This window comes from Acyrthosiphon pisum, chromosome A2 (assembly GCF_005508785.2).
Source record: "Acyrthosiphon pisum isolate AL4f chromosome A2, pea_aphid_22Mar2018_4r6ur, whole genome shotgun sequence".
Taxonomy (NCBI): Eukaryota; Metazoa; Arthropoda; class Insecta; order Hemiptera; family Aphididae; genus Acyrthosiphon; species Acyrthosiphon pisum.
This window is the reverse complement of record NC_042495.1, coordinates 59,457,949-59,470,530: the sequence shown is the minus strand read 5'-3', so window position 1 is coordinate 59,470,530 and position 12,582 is coordinate 59,457,949. Positions and strand designations below refer to the sequence as shown.

Sequence of the window (12,582 nt, the reverse complement as noted above, 5' to 3'; positions counted from 1 at the left end):
CCTGATAATATTATAGACAAAATTTTAAAAATGTGTCAATTTTTTATTGTAGTATACCTAGCAGAACACTAAGAAGGAAACGACTAAAGATATATTTATCTAGACGTACAAAATACCTTGATCCGGCCAAGTTAGGGTGTAAAATTGTTCCATTAAAAGAAATTAAGAAATCTGTAAACATTAAAGGCGCGTTTATCCTCATCTATATCTGAGTGCAGCCCGGTGCTTAATCCTTGGTAAACAAACGACGCGTTACGTTTCGAAAGACCCGAGTTGGGCATGTGCGCTTTAAGTGTGTAATAATGTTATAAAAGCGCACGTAATAAAAAATTATCCAACAAATTAAATTGTTATATAATATTTCATCTAACTTTTACTACACACACTAAATAGTAAATACGAAATATAATAGTATTAAACTGTCGCATTACTTAGCGCAATCCGTGCGATGGAAGAAAAAAATAAAAACTTTACAGATTGCCGTACGAGTGTTATTATAGTCAATATTCTAGGCGCCTTTACGACTGCACTTCATTTTTTTCTCCCTAGTGAGTCTTAAAATGTTTACCACCTATGAAAAAAAACTAATAATAATAATAATCCAGTGCACTGTTTTGTTTGTGAAAAAAAACAAGATTGAGATCATATTTTTTTTTGCTTTATACTTACACACGAAACTTGTATAAACGAAAAATCGTATTTTTAGTAGCTATATAATCGTATATACGTCGTACTTAAGTTTTTTTTTATTTATTTACTTTTTTCCGCAGGTATTTTTTATCTGGATAAAAACTATTATAAGAATATTATCCTGTTTCCTTATCGCAACCAATTCCTTGACTCCGCATGTCTAGGTCAGATATAGTAAGGTCGGTACGACGTCAGCAGCTGAATAATATTTTATTAATATTGATAATAATTTGAAAACCGACGATTATTTTTATTTTATCGTACAGGCACCTGGGACCTGGGTGCATATAATATGTAATAATATATTGACATATTGTATATGTAAAAAATTGTTTGCTTTTTAAGAGAAATGAAAAAAAAAATATCCAATATAAACAGCCACTATACAGAGTGTATATTCATATAAACAACCTACAAGCATTTGCTTTTTTAATTTAAAAGAAATTCGTTTCATTATCAGAAGTTATTGTGTTGTTCTTGTTATACTGTTGTGGTCGTCGTTGCTATAAAACGCCAGGTCATCCATACTTCCATTCATTATCGACTTTTTTCACCTTATCGTTTATCTTTCGATTTATTATCCCTTTTAAGACACTGACAACAAAAAATTCAGACCACAGCGGCAGCCGCCGCCTATATCCAATTACGGTAATTATCATGAAAACCTAAAGTAAACACCGTTTATTATTTGTTTGTTCAACTAATTAATACTATACATAATGGTAGTATGTTATATATATTGTTATATAGTATAATATTAGTATATTATAGCCTATAGGTACTTATATAATACACTTAGGACACGAGTCCAAGTAGTTGAAATAATGTGCTGGCTAATGGCCCGTTTTTCGATTATCATATTATACGGTTTTCCGCCCGTCGTCGCCTCCTCCTCCTATATATTTTTTCAATATTGTTATTTACTCAGGAGTATTTACCTATAGAAAACATATAATAATTATTATTATTATTAAAAGGATGTACCACCTTGTACGTCGCAACGATTAATAAAAACGAAAGGGCTCGTCGATTTAACGACGGAGGTGGCGTCGTCGGTGACTTGCGAAAATAAAACTAAACTAAACCAGTTGAACTCGTTTTAATTGGGGTCCATTTCTCATTAGTCGCCTAACCGAAGTGATCAATTCACTGCAGCGATCCATAAAGCCAACCCCTCTAAGCATTATATTTTTTATGCATCTCCGCTTTTTTTACGATGGCGACGACGTTGATGACGATACGGATAGCCCACACACATGATTAAGAGCTATTATCTTAATGATAATCAAATTTATAACTTTATTTCAGTTACAATAATATGCATAATGTATTATATACCTTAAAAAAATCGATTGTGTATTGTGACGATGCATTATACTTACCTATCTGCATTCTGCATAATATAATATATACAATATACTTAATACATATACGTATAGTACTCACATACATGCAGGTACAATATTATCATAAATAGGTTTATTATATAATACGAGCTATAAATAAATAAGTCTGTCAGACATTTTCAATAACAATAATGCTAATATATTACAAAATAATGAAGTATGTAACAAAAATACACCTTTCTTAAAATCGAGTGACATAATAATGATAATAATAAAAATAATAAACATAAAAAAAGAAAATACATTGTAAAAAAGAAAATTAATAATTAGGACACGGATGACGCGTTGCAAAAGTGCAAATTTCTAACCGATTACATTTACAGACATTATAATATAATATTTTACATTATACAGGTATACGTAATATATTATATATATATATATAAGGTGAAGCACATGAACGAAAATATATATATAAAAAAAAGGAATAACGACATTTTCTTCGTTGCTCGCGTGTTACGAATTAAATTTTAGTTCTTACCACGGGTAAAAAATTATAAAAGATAGAAAAAAAAAAGTTGGGAACGAGTTTATTGCGCGCGCGCTCGCGACTCCCCGCGGCGCAATTAATCGAAATTAATTACACGTGCGCCGTAAATATCTTATAAATCGTTTTATGACGTTCAGGTGAGCCCCCCACAATATAATATTTCATATTAATAATAACACGTACGCATAATATAAGTATAGGTGTGGTCTCTGGTCGTGGAAGTGGACGGCCGGTGTTATTGGGTTGTCGTAGGACTATTTGTTTAAAAAACTCAATTTTTTTCGCGACCAAACTAACAAAAAAAAAATATGAAAAATCGATCGGGAATACGTCCGTCGTCCATGTTTATTATAATAATTACCGAAACGATTATAAAATAGCCACCGGACGACGACGAGAGGATACACGATATTATTATAGCTAACTATAAATCAATCAGTGGAAAAAAAAAATGGTATTATGCCTGACGGGGTCACCCTGCACTATGTTTTGTCTCCGGGTTGAAGAGCAGCTATATTATACTTGCGACGGTAATTAATTCTTGGAAAAAAATGTAAAATAAAAAACTAGATTTCTTTCTCCCTATATTATATTATTATATTGTTCCCGTACAACAAAAACGGACACACACGCGCGCGCCCTCGAGACGTAGACCATCGCGATTATATTATTATAATTTTATATAGATATTTTAGGTACGTCGTCGTCGTGAGTATACAGTATAGTAATGTTCCTATATAATATATAAATAATAATAAAATATTTAAACAATACGTCATAATAATACATACAATAAGTGCAGGTTTGAAGGTAGTAACATGTATATAATATTATATACATGTAACTACCTTATATACAAACGGAACTTATTTAAACAGGATTTAAGTATGATTGGTATTTTTTTTTTTTTAATAGCCATTTCGTTCAGCGAGAGCAGCAAAAGTGCCTCACAGCTCTGTATAACACAGCCACGTGAAAACGAAAGAGAAAAAAAAATAATACTATAAATATAGTTAATAATAATAATAATAATACATACGGTTGTGGTAACGACACAAACTCGGTTGTCCCTTTTGCAGGAAATACAACCGTGCACGTATAACCTTACAGTATAGGTAATCCATAATAATATTAAACGTTTGTTATAATATGTAAATCATAATAATACGATTGTCAAGCCTCAAGCCTGCAACATAAGCGCTTGGTCCATGAGCTTCTGCCTGGATCGGTCCAGGTGGCTGCGGAGCCCTTGGACCGCGGGGTGTTCTTCGGGGTACTCTTCGACTTCTTGTAGGTATCTGAGGGCCTCTTCCATGCAATCCATGTAACCAGCTACGAGTTCGGCCACTTCTGTGAAAATGAACAAATCCCGTTATTAAAATCATAATAATTGCCTATGCCACACATATGTATAGTTGTATTTCATATAATAATGAATTGACGTGTTGTAGGTACAAAATAATACAATGTCTGCTCGAATACGATGCGAATTTATAATGTATTACCATTGATTATAAACAGTAGTATTAATAATCAATGGTATTACATATTATAGCGCAAGTAGTCGTCGTTTGATATTCCCTATACCTAATATTATAAGATGACAAATCACAAAGACGGGTAATACTCACGGAAAATGTCGACGGGCAAGGCGGATCCTGATTCTTCTTGGACGGCCATCAGCTGTAAACAAAAAAACACATTTGTATCAGTATAATATTATGACCAAATATTTGTACATCTACGAGACATGTAAGTAGGTATTATATAGGTACGAATGAAAGATTGAATAATATAAGTACTAGAAGATTATGGGATTAACGTGAACTACATATCGGTGGAAACTGGTAAATGGTGTTATCTGCTATAATACTGCGCAGGTAGCTGTAATAATAATAATAATGCTAATAACCGAAAAATATAACGTGTTTGTACCCACCGACGGTAAAATATATATTATGAATTAGAATAATATAGAGTTTACAGTGTATAATATTATTATAATATTATGCGCAGCTGACAACGATGCGAGCGGCCAATAGAGTGTGTGAGGCTTTTCTCCAGAACACTAGTACCTACGCATACTAGAAGGATTTCATTTGCATCCCCTATAAGAACTACGGAAAAGGATTGTCAAGATCATCATTACACCGAAGTAAAGTACCTATATTGAAGTCCATCATTAGTCATTACATGCGAAGCGTACACGGATTAAAAATGACATCGCATCGGCTATATAGGTCCCTGCGGGCCACAATATTATATAGTGAAGCATAAATTATTATTATGACCTTTTTTTGTTGTGACGCATTTCCTGACAAAACCCGTGAATTATACAGCCGAAAATAGGTATTTCTATTATTGATGAGCACGTGTATAATGCCTAATCAACAAGGCTTTACCCCCAAATACCAGCGGACGTGGGACTCGACGAGACGGCCAAACACCGCGTATGACATATTAATACAACATATTATTACATTATTATTATTTAATTATTAATTCGGTTGTGTCCAGCTTAGGGAAAAATTGTATCGATTACCTATACGATTTTTAACTATATACGCACTCGGAGTGCGTAATTCATCACGCATGAATTCAAAAAATCAAAACCAATCTAAATAATAATAAAAACATCATATAAACATACCAATAATAGCATTTAATATTCTTACGAATTATAAACAATGATATTTTCCACCCACCTCCGACCAACACCCGGACGTAATTACCCGGCGCCGTCCTATATTATAATAATATTATAATTCGTATATTATTATTAAGGCTAAAACCGAAATTCATAGCCGGGCGTCTCCCACTCCTGCCTCACGGTGTAGGTAATATTGTTTTTATTTTCGTAGGTAGCGAATAACTATAATTTTTGTCTGCCGGCGGTGGATATATAATGTGTATAACTATGTATATAAAGTGGAGGTCCCTAATTATTATAATAATGATTCGGTTTTACGGCGGCGACAATAATAATATTATAACCTCCCGGGCCCCGCAGCACGTGTATGTTGGATAATAGGTAATCGTTACAAGAAATATTTCGGTGATTTTTTTTCTTCATCAAACTACAGTTTTTTTCCACACACGTCGAATGGTCCGTTTAAAGGTATTCTGTTCATTTTTGCACACGTAGGTATGATAAGAAATAATAATAATAATATTATTATATTATTATATTATTATATAATATGAACGATAAGTGTGGGTCTAGGTGGACGTGGTCGCATGTTGGACTGATGGACAACCACTACAGATCCGTTCGTCACGTTTACGACATACTCAGACACCGTACATGTGTGTATGTGCATTTATTATTATTATTAAAGCTCTACCGGTATACGACAATTTCATGTATACACGACACAAATCCCGAATCGTGTTATAATTTCAATGATTAACAATATTTACATATTACATATCGTACTGTCGTAATATACGGCCCTACAGTCTATATAATATATACTATATATATTATTATGTACCTACATGATAAATCCTAAATTAAATGCACAAATCATGATAATATCATCAAACAAACGTATAGGGGCGTATAATATCAAGATGTAGGCGCAATTAATATGTTAAATGTGTTCGTCGAATACAATTATATTAATATATTATTGAAATAACTTCTATAATACGTATATTGCAATTATTCTGCAGGAGCATCGACACGCCGACACGAACACGACAGTAATAAGACCACATACTTTACAGATATACCTACGTAATTATTAATCGTCAATACCAAATTATCACATCGATTATTATAATTTCTGTAAGTATAACTCAGAATTTATCATATTCAAGTAAAGTTAGCCAAAAAAATACAAACGTAAAACGCACATAAAAATAAAACAGTTCGATTCATCGTACATCGTACATGCGTCTGAGTAAACACTTGTTTTATTTTTTTTTATTCTTCGACCGTGTCGAATATTCCTAATGGAGAGAACAAGCACAGCTGGCGGGTGAGAGTGTATACGTAATTTGAAAACATAGAATAAAAAACCCGTACCTATATATAAGTATAATATTATATTATATTATTAATAATAATAAGCCTATATCACCCCACATGGCCGTTTCGCCATCTGCCATTTTATCCGTGGACGAACGCTCCGAGAAAAATAAAAAAATTTAATCGCAGCAAGTTTCAACGAACGTAATATCACGAATAGACTAATAGTTGTGTTGTTTGTTGTATTGTTTTTGCACCGTGCAATCCTTGTGCGATGAATGATGATTCAGTGGATTTTTAAGAAGCATAATTCGCGTAGGTACTTCGCTGTACGTATAATCGTATACAAATATAATAAATATCGAGCCTTTAGATACAAGCGCGTACAAGTCATCAGCGACGTGACATCTGGCCTGTGTTCGAACGGGTACAATAAAATATATTATACATATTATGCTGGTGAACAACAAACATAGAAGTGTTCACGCGGATTCGTCTCAAGAAAAGGTATGCGGCGCGGGTGCGTTATTACATTGTGCGGTTTGCGAATAATGCCAGGCTATATGCAGACACAAAAAGGGTTATTTCTCTATACGGTTTGTGTAGGAAAGGGTTTGTAGTTGTATTAAATATAGCAATGGTAGGTACCTATTATAGATAAATCTGCAAAAATCATACGCACCAATATAATATAAGATAATATATACACCCTCTCACGTGAATAGACCTTTTCAAATTTTCAATATATTGTTATCGACGTACCTACTATTATAGCAGTGTAGGTATACGACAATTCACATGTCACGCGCTCTTTAGTTCGGACGACGCGACAATGATGAGCACAATACTGTGTGCCCAAAAGTATAATAATAATATTATAAAGTATAGTAAGTTTAAAGTTACAGTTAGCATGGATATAATTACGGCATCTCAAAAACAGTCGCCCGGTGCCACCCCCGGTGATTCTGTAAAATTATTTATTATACGTGTACGTTAGTTTAATATATTATATACATTTATTATACTATACGTATATAGGTATAAAGCTCTATCTTATTATATATATTATATAGCTACGTGGTACTTGCAGTATAGCGAAAGTTCTGAGTTAATTTTGGAATATCAAACGGAAAGTTTCCAAGTGGTTGTAAAACACTAACTTCCCTGAAATACCGCTGTGGTAAAGTGTATAATTATTACACGGTCAACAATCTAGTCAAGACGACCTATTTTGAGAGAGGCCTTTGTACATAGGCATGCGTAGATGCAGATCGTTTTATAAGGCATACTTATAGGCTATAGGTAAGTCCTGTAATTTTTATTTTTCAGGTCTGAAGGGTCCTATCTTATTTAATGTATAACGCCACATATTGTATCAAAGGATTTTATTTTTTAATACACAAATAAAATACCAAGTTTAAATGCAATATTGTTGAACGAATTTGACATAGAAGTGTCTACCGTATCGTATTTCTTATGATTAAACTGTTTACCTACATGAATAATTATATATTCAGAGGCCTAATAATGAGAGATGTCGAATTCACATATTAGGTTTTTTTTTTAAATAGAATAATAACTTATAATTTTTGATAAAAAGTGTACTTTAATCTGACCAAATAGGATTTTATTTGTTATTGATCGTTATATCTTAAGTTGGTTGGCAGGAGTCCGGTTCAATTATAATCTTTTAAATTTTGCGCACGCCTACCTACATTAAGTCAGTTTGTACTTGGTAATAAGTACGCGCCGCGGAACAACATGAAATTATCGCTGTTTGACCCCCCGGTCCCCACCATCATTATAAATCTGTTGCCTGCATTTAATTCATTTAATTCAAGTGTAATTAGGTACATTTACATTTTACAATGTAATTAAACATTAAAACAAAATGGTGAAATTTGTAAAATAATAATATAGTTTTCTATATGCTCTACATTTTAATCAAGCACATAAAAAATATTTAACTTTCCCACATAAAAAAAAATTGATCGTCAATCTAAAAATAATTAATTAACTATACAATAATATCATCGGAGTTTACGGTTTAGGTTTAAATAATAAAATAATAAATACCCTCATAAGTTACGATATAATACTATACGATAATCTAGTATAATTAATAAATAATAATACTATTAAACCTACTAGGTATTAATACTTATAAAAAGAAGAATTAAGGTTTTGTTTAACTATAAAAATATTTGTACCTTTTACGTATATAATATAATACTGATATTTTTTTATTAATCGAATTTGTCGAATTAAATACTAAAAAAATGTTTTCGTAAATACAATAATAAAATTATAAAATTGGGTGCCGTTGTACTGACATAACAAATTAATAAAAAAATTATAAAACAACACGGCAATACTTTCTGTATATAAACCGGGCCTATTACCCGGCTTCACCTATTTTATAAGAATTTTTTTGATATAGGATCAAAAAAGTATTTTTTTTATATAATATTTAAAATGATTGAACCATAATAATCTAATTTAGACCGAAAATAATATTAATATTTAATATTTCAATAATAATTTTAAATAAACATTTAACTTTATTAGGTAGGTACACCTATAATACAAATGTCCGAGAGTATATCATTATAATACTTTGTAGGTACCTATACACAATATTTTTTAGTGGGATATAAACAAGTGGATGTGACGTTCTGTGCGAATGTGAATACTTATTATTACGCGTTTGATAGGTATACTTTTTAACTTAAAACCGTATATTATATACCTTCTAATAGTGATTAAATATAATTTTATTGTACTACGCTTACCTCGTTGACTGGCGCCTCCTTCAACAGACACGTCGTGGTCAAACGTTCCTGCATGTCGATCTCGAGTTTCTCGCACAAACACGGTGAGTAGTAGGTATACAATCCGTTTGGATTGTAATAATATGTAATACTATTGCGTCGCGCAAATATTATATAATTACGATTAAGAGTTGACGACGTTTGCGGAAAGATAATAATATATTGGTATTGAACGAACGGCGATACTTGCGGTGCGGAACCACTCGGAGAAGGACAGATAGTTCGAGAGTGTGAAATATATCGGTGCAGAGACAACAGCAGAACACCGTCGACGACGAGACGAAACTGTCGACTAACTGAGGACTGGTATCACGCACGAGAGGTGTACGAGACGGCGACGACGACGACGTTGTACGTTGCGGCGCGCACGGTCACCACAACCACTGTAGTTGTTGTAGTAGTAGTAGTACCGTAGTTGTTGTAGTTGTACGTCAGTATACCAATAGCGGCAGCGGAGATTCGATGCGCCGCCGCGGACGAACAGCAGGTGAGGTTGCACCCCCCCCCCCCCCTGGATCCCTAATAACGCCGACCAATTCTACTCGGAATACACCTCTGATCCCGCTGCGATCGGAGAACCTCGTGAGCTCAGGCACTATCGCTATTTCTAGATCGACTTGGATACACCTAAAATTGGCTAAGAAAACATCTACTTTATAGTCTTCTGAAACACTCCCAGTAGGTACCATATAACAGCTACATACCACTCGATTGGCCTCAAATTTACGTACAGCGGTCTCACACTCTTTTGTTTGTATTTCGCTATTGTACAAAAATGTTTATTTTATCCTCCACGTAAGTATACATTATTTTAAAATATTTTAAATTATAGATGTTAAATTTCAAGATGAAAAAAGGGGGGGGTGATCCTTGCTGATCTGCGAGGGTGGAGCCAGCAGGGGACAAAAGTGTAGAACCCCCTATAATAATTAATATTTTATAATATACGTGAACGAACGTTTGGAAACTATAACTACTGAACCAATTGGCACCAAATTTGGCACATATATAATATATTCCTTTAAACTCTGGGAGTTTTCTTTGCTTCGATATTTTCAACCTCAATATGTTGCTATAAAGTACCTAATACCTATACCTCACACAGTCGCATATGAATTTTGCTTATAATATACGTCATAATATAAGTATAGGGTTGCTATTTTAGTTACAAAAAAAGTTAGTCGAAACTAGCCGAATTACCATGCGCTGTGGAATTATTTTGAAATGAAATAAAATTATATTTAATTAATTATTCGTTATTCAAATGTACGACAAAAGGTAATGTCCGTATGACTAGTTTTGATAAAAGTTTCAGATGTTGTTCTTAAACATATCGGAAAAATGTATAGAGTAGCTTGATCTATGTTTGAACATATTATTATTATACCAAATGATATATTAAGTTTATATAATGTTTGAACATATACATATTATACCGAATGCTATATCCAATCAGTAACTGTCAGATTTCCAATTTCGAGCGAATTAGTTCACTAAGTAAGGTACACTTATGCCGATTTGCTCGAGTATACCTATCTACAACTTACCGTGGAACACTAAATCTGAGATATACATGTATAACGTCGTATTTTACAATTATTCGTTTTTTTCTAGAGCGCTAGGTCGGGTTATAAAGCTAGTATAACATAAAACAAGAATATTAATTTCGATTATGAGATTTAAAACAATATTGTGTATTTATTCAAAAAAAAAATAGTTTTCAACAATATATTGCCATTAAGGTATGTTACCCTGGCACCTGTCAGAATTTTCCATAGTAAATTATATCATTAGTTAGTAACCACAAATTCGGAATTCGTAACTTGATTTTCATTGCGGAAGCAGTTGATTCTATAAATAATTTTAGCAGTAAACATAGGCACAATTTTTTTTATAAGCATTTAAAGTTCGAATTTTGGTAACATTTATCAAATTGAAATTTACAAATTATTTAGTAGTTAAATATATATAAAATGTTCAACTTTTATAGCTAAAGATTAAAAATTTGAAACAAGTTTTCACGCAAATAGGTAAAAAATTACTTTATTCACAATAATATCATCAAACATACTTGGTAATATCATAGGCTGACCTAGTCTTTGCTCAGAATCGTTTTTCGTATACAATGATATTAATATATTATTATATCATTGAATTCAAATTTAACACCATATCCAGTACAGTGACACACTTGTAACCAACTGTCAGCAGAGCGACAGCCACTTGCCAACCATTTTTTTACTTGCAAATAATTATAAATAGTACAAAGAGAACCAAAATATATTTAAAAATATTTAAACTTTAAAGTATATTATTATGTCTAAGAAATTCTATTTTAAATATTTTGTAAAAATGTCGTCTTTTCAAACTACGGTTGTATTCAATTTTGAATTACAAGAAAAAAAATCTAATCGATTTTGCATAATATCTCGTTTTTCGTATTTTAGATTCTGAGTGGAACGATGAATGTATTGATTTTACAGTGATGTGTGTTTTTAGATTCTGAACGAAGTGATGAATGTATTGATTTTACAATGATGTGTGTTTTTTTTTTTTTTTTTTGTGTCTGACGACAACTTTTGGAGCAGTAAAAATGCTTCGATTTTCAAAAGTTGTACCTTTTCTGAAAGGAAAGTGAATCTAGTTGGTACTTTGGGGGGTCAAAAGTGAAAATTTCCCAATACTTTTCAAAAGCGGCAGGAAAAACCTTAAAAAAATAACGGAAAAACGCGAATTTTTACGCAAAACCAATTTTTGACAAAAACGAAAACTTAATTTTACTGTAACTCAAAAAATAATTATTGTAAGCACTTGAAATTTGCAACAGATGTTTATATTAGCGTTGTCTATACAGGGTTAAATTTTCAAAGTGTTTCGACTTTTTTTGAGCTATTTATAGACAAATGAAATTTTCAATTTTTCTAAGTATTTTTTTTTAAAATAACGATAAAAAATTTTTGGTTGGATAGAAAACTTTGAAAATTTAATACAAGGTTTCTTATAAGTTGTTCTCACAGTGATAAAAAAAAATCCAAAATCGTTAGTCACAATTTTTATTTATAAGCATTTAAAGTTCAAATTTATACGAAATATGTCAAAATTGCGAAAATTTGCAAGTAATTTAGTGGTTGAAAAATCGTAAAAATTTTTTCTTTTATAACTAAGTTTTTAAAATTTGGTACAAGGTTCTCC

The 12,582-nt window shown here is 32.1% G+C and overlaps 1 long non-coding RNA gene across 1 annotated transcript; it reads right to left on the bottom strand.

The window, feature by feature from the left end:
- Nucleotides 1-2,208: 2,208 nt before the first annotated feature.
- On the bottom strand, nt 2,209-9,783 carry LOC100164338. Its single transcript, XR_510345.3, has 3 exons — nt 9,352-9,783; nt 4,218-4,269; nt 2,209-3,936 (listed from the first exon to the last, which is right to left on the bottom strand). It is a non-coding gene; the product is annotated as an uncharacterized LOC100164338 (long non-coding RNA).
- Between the last annotated feature and the right edge of the window lie 2,799 nt (nt 9,784-12,582).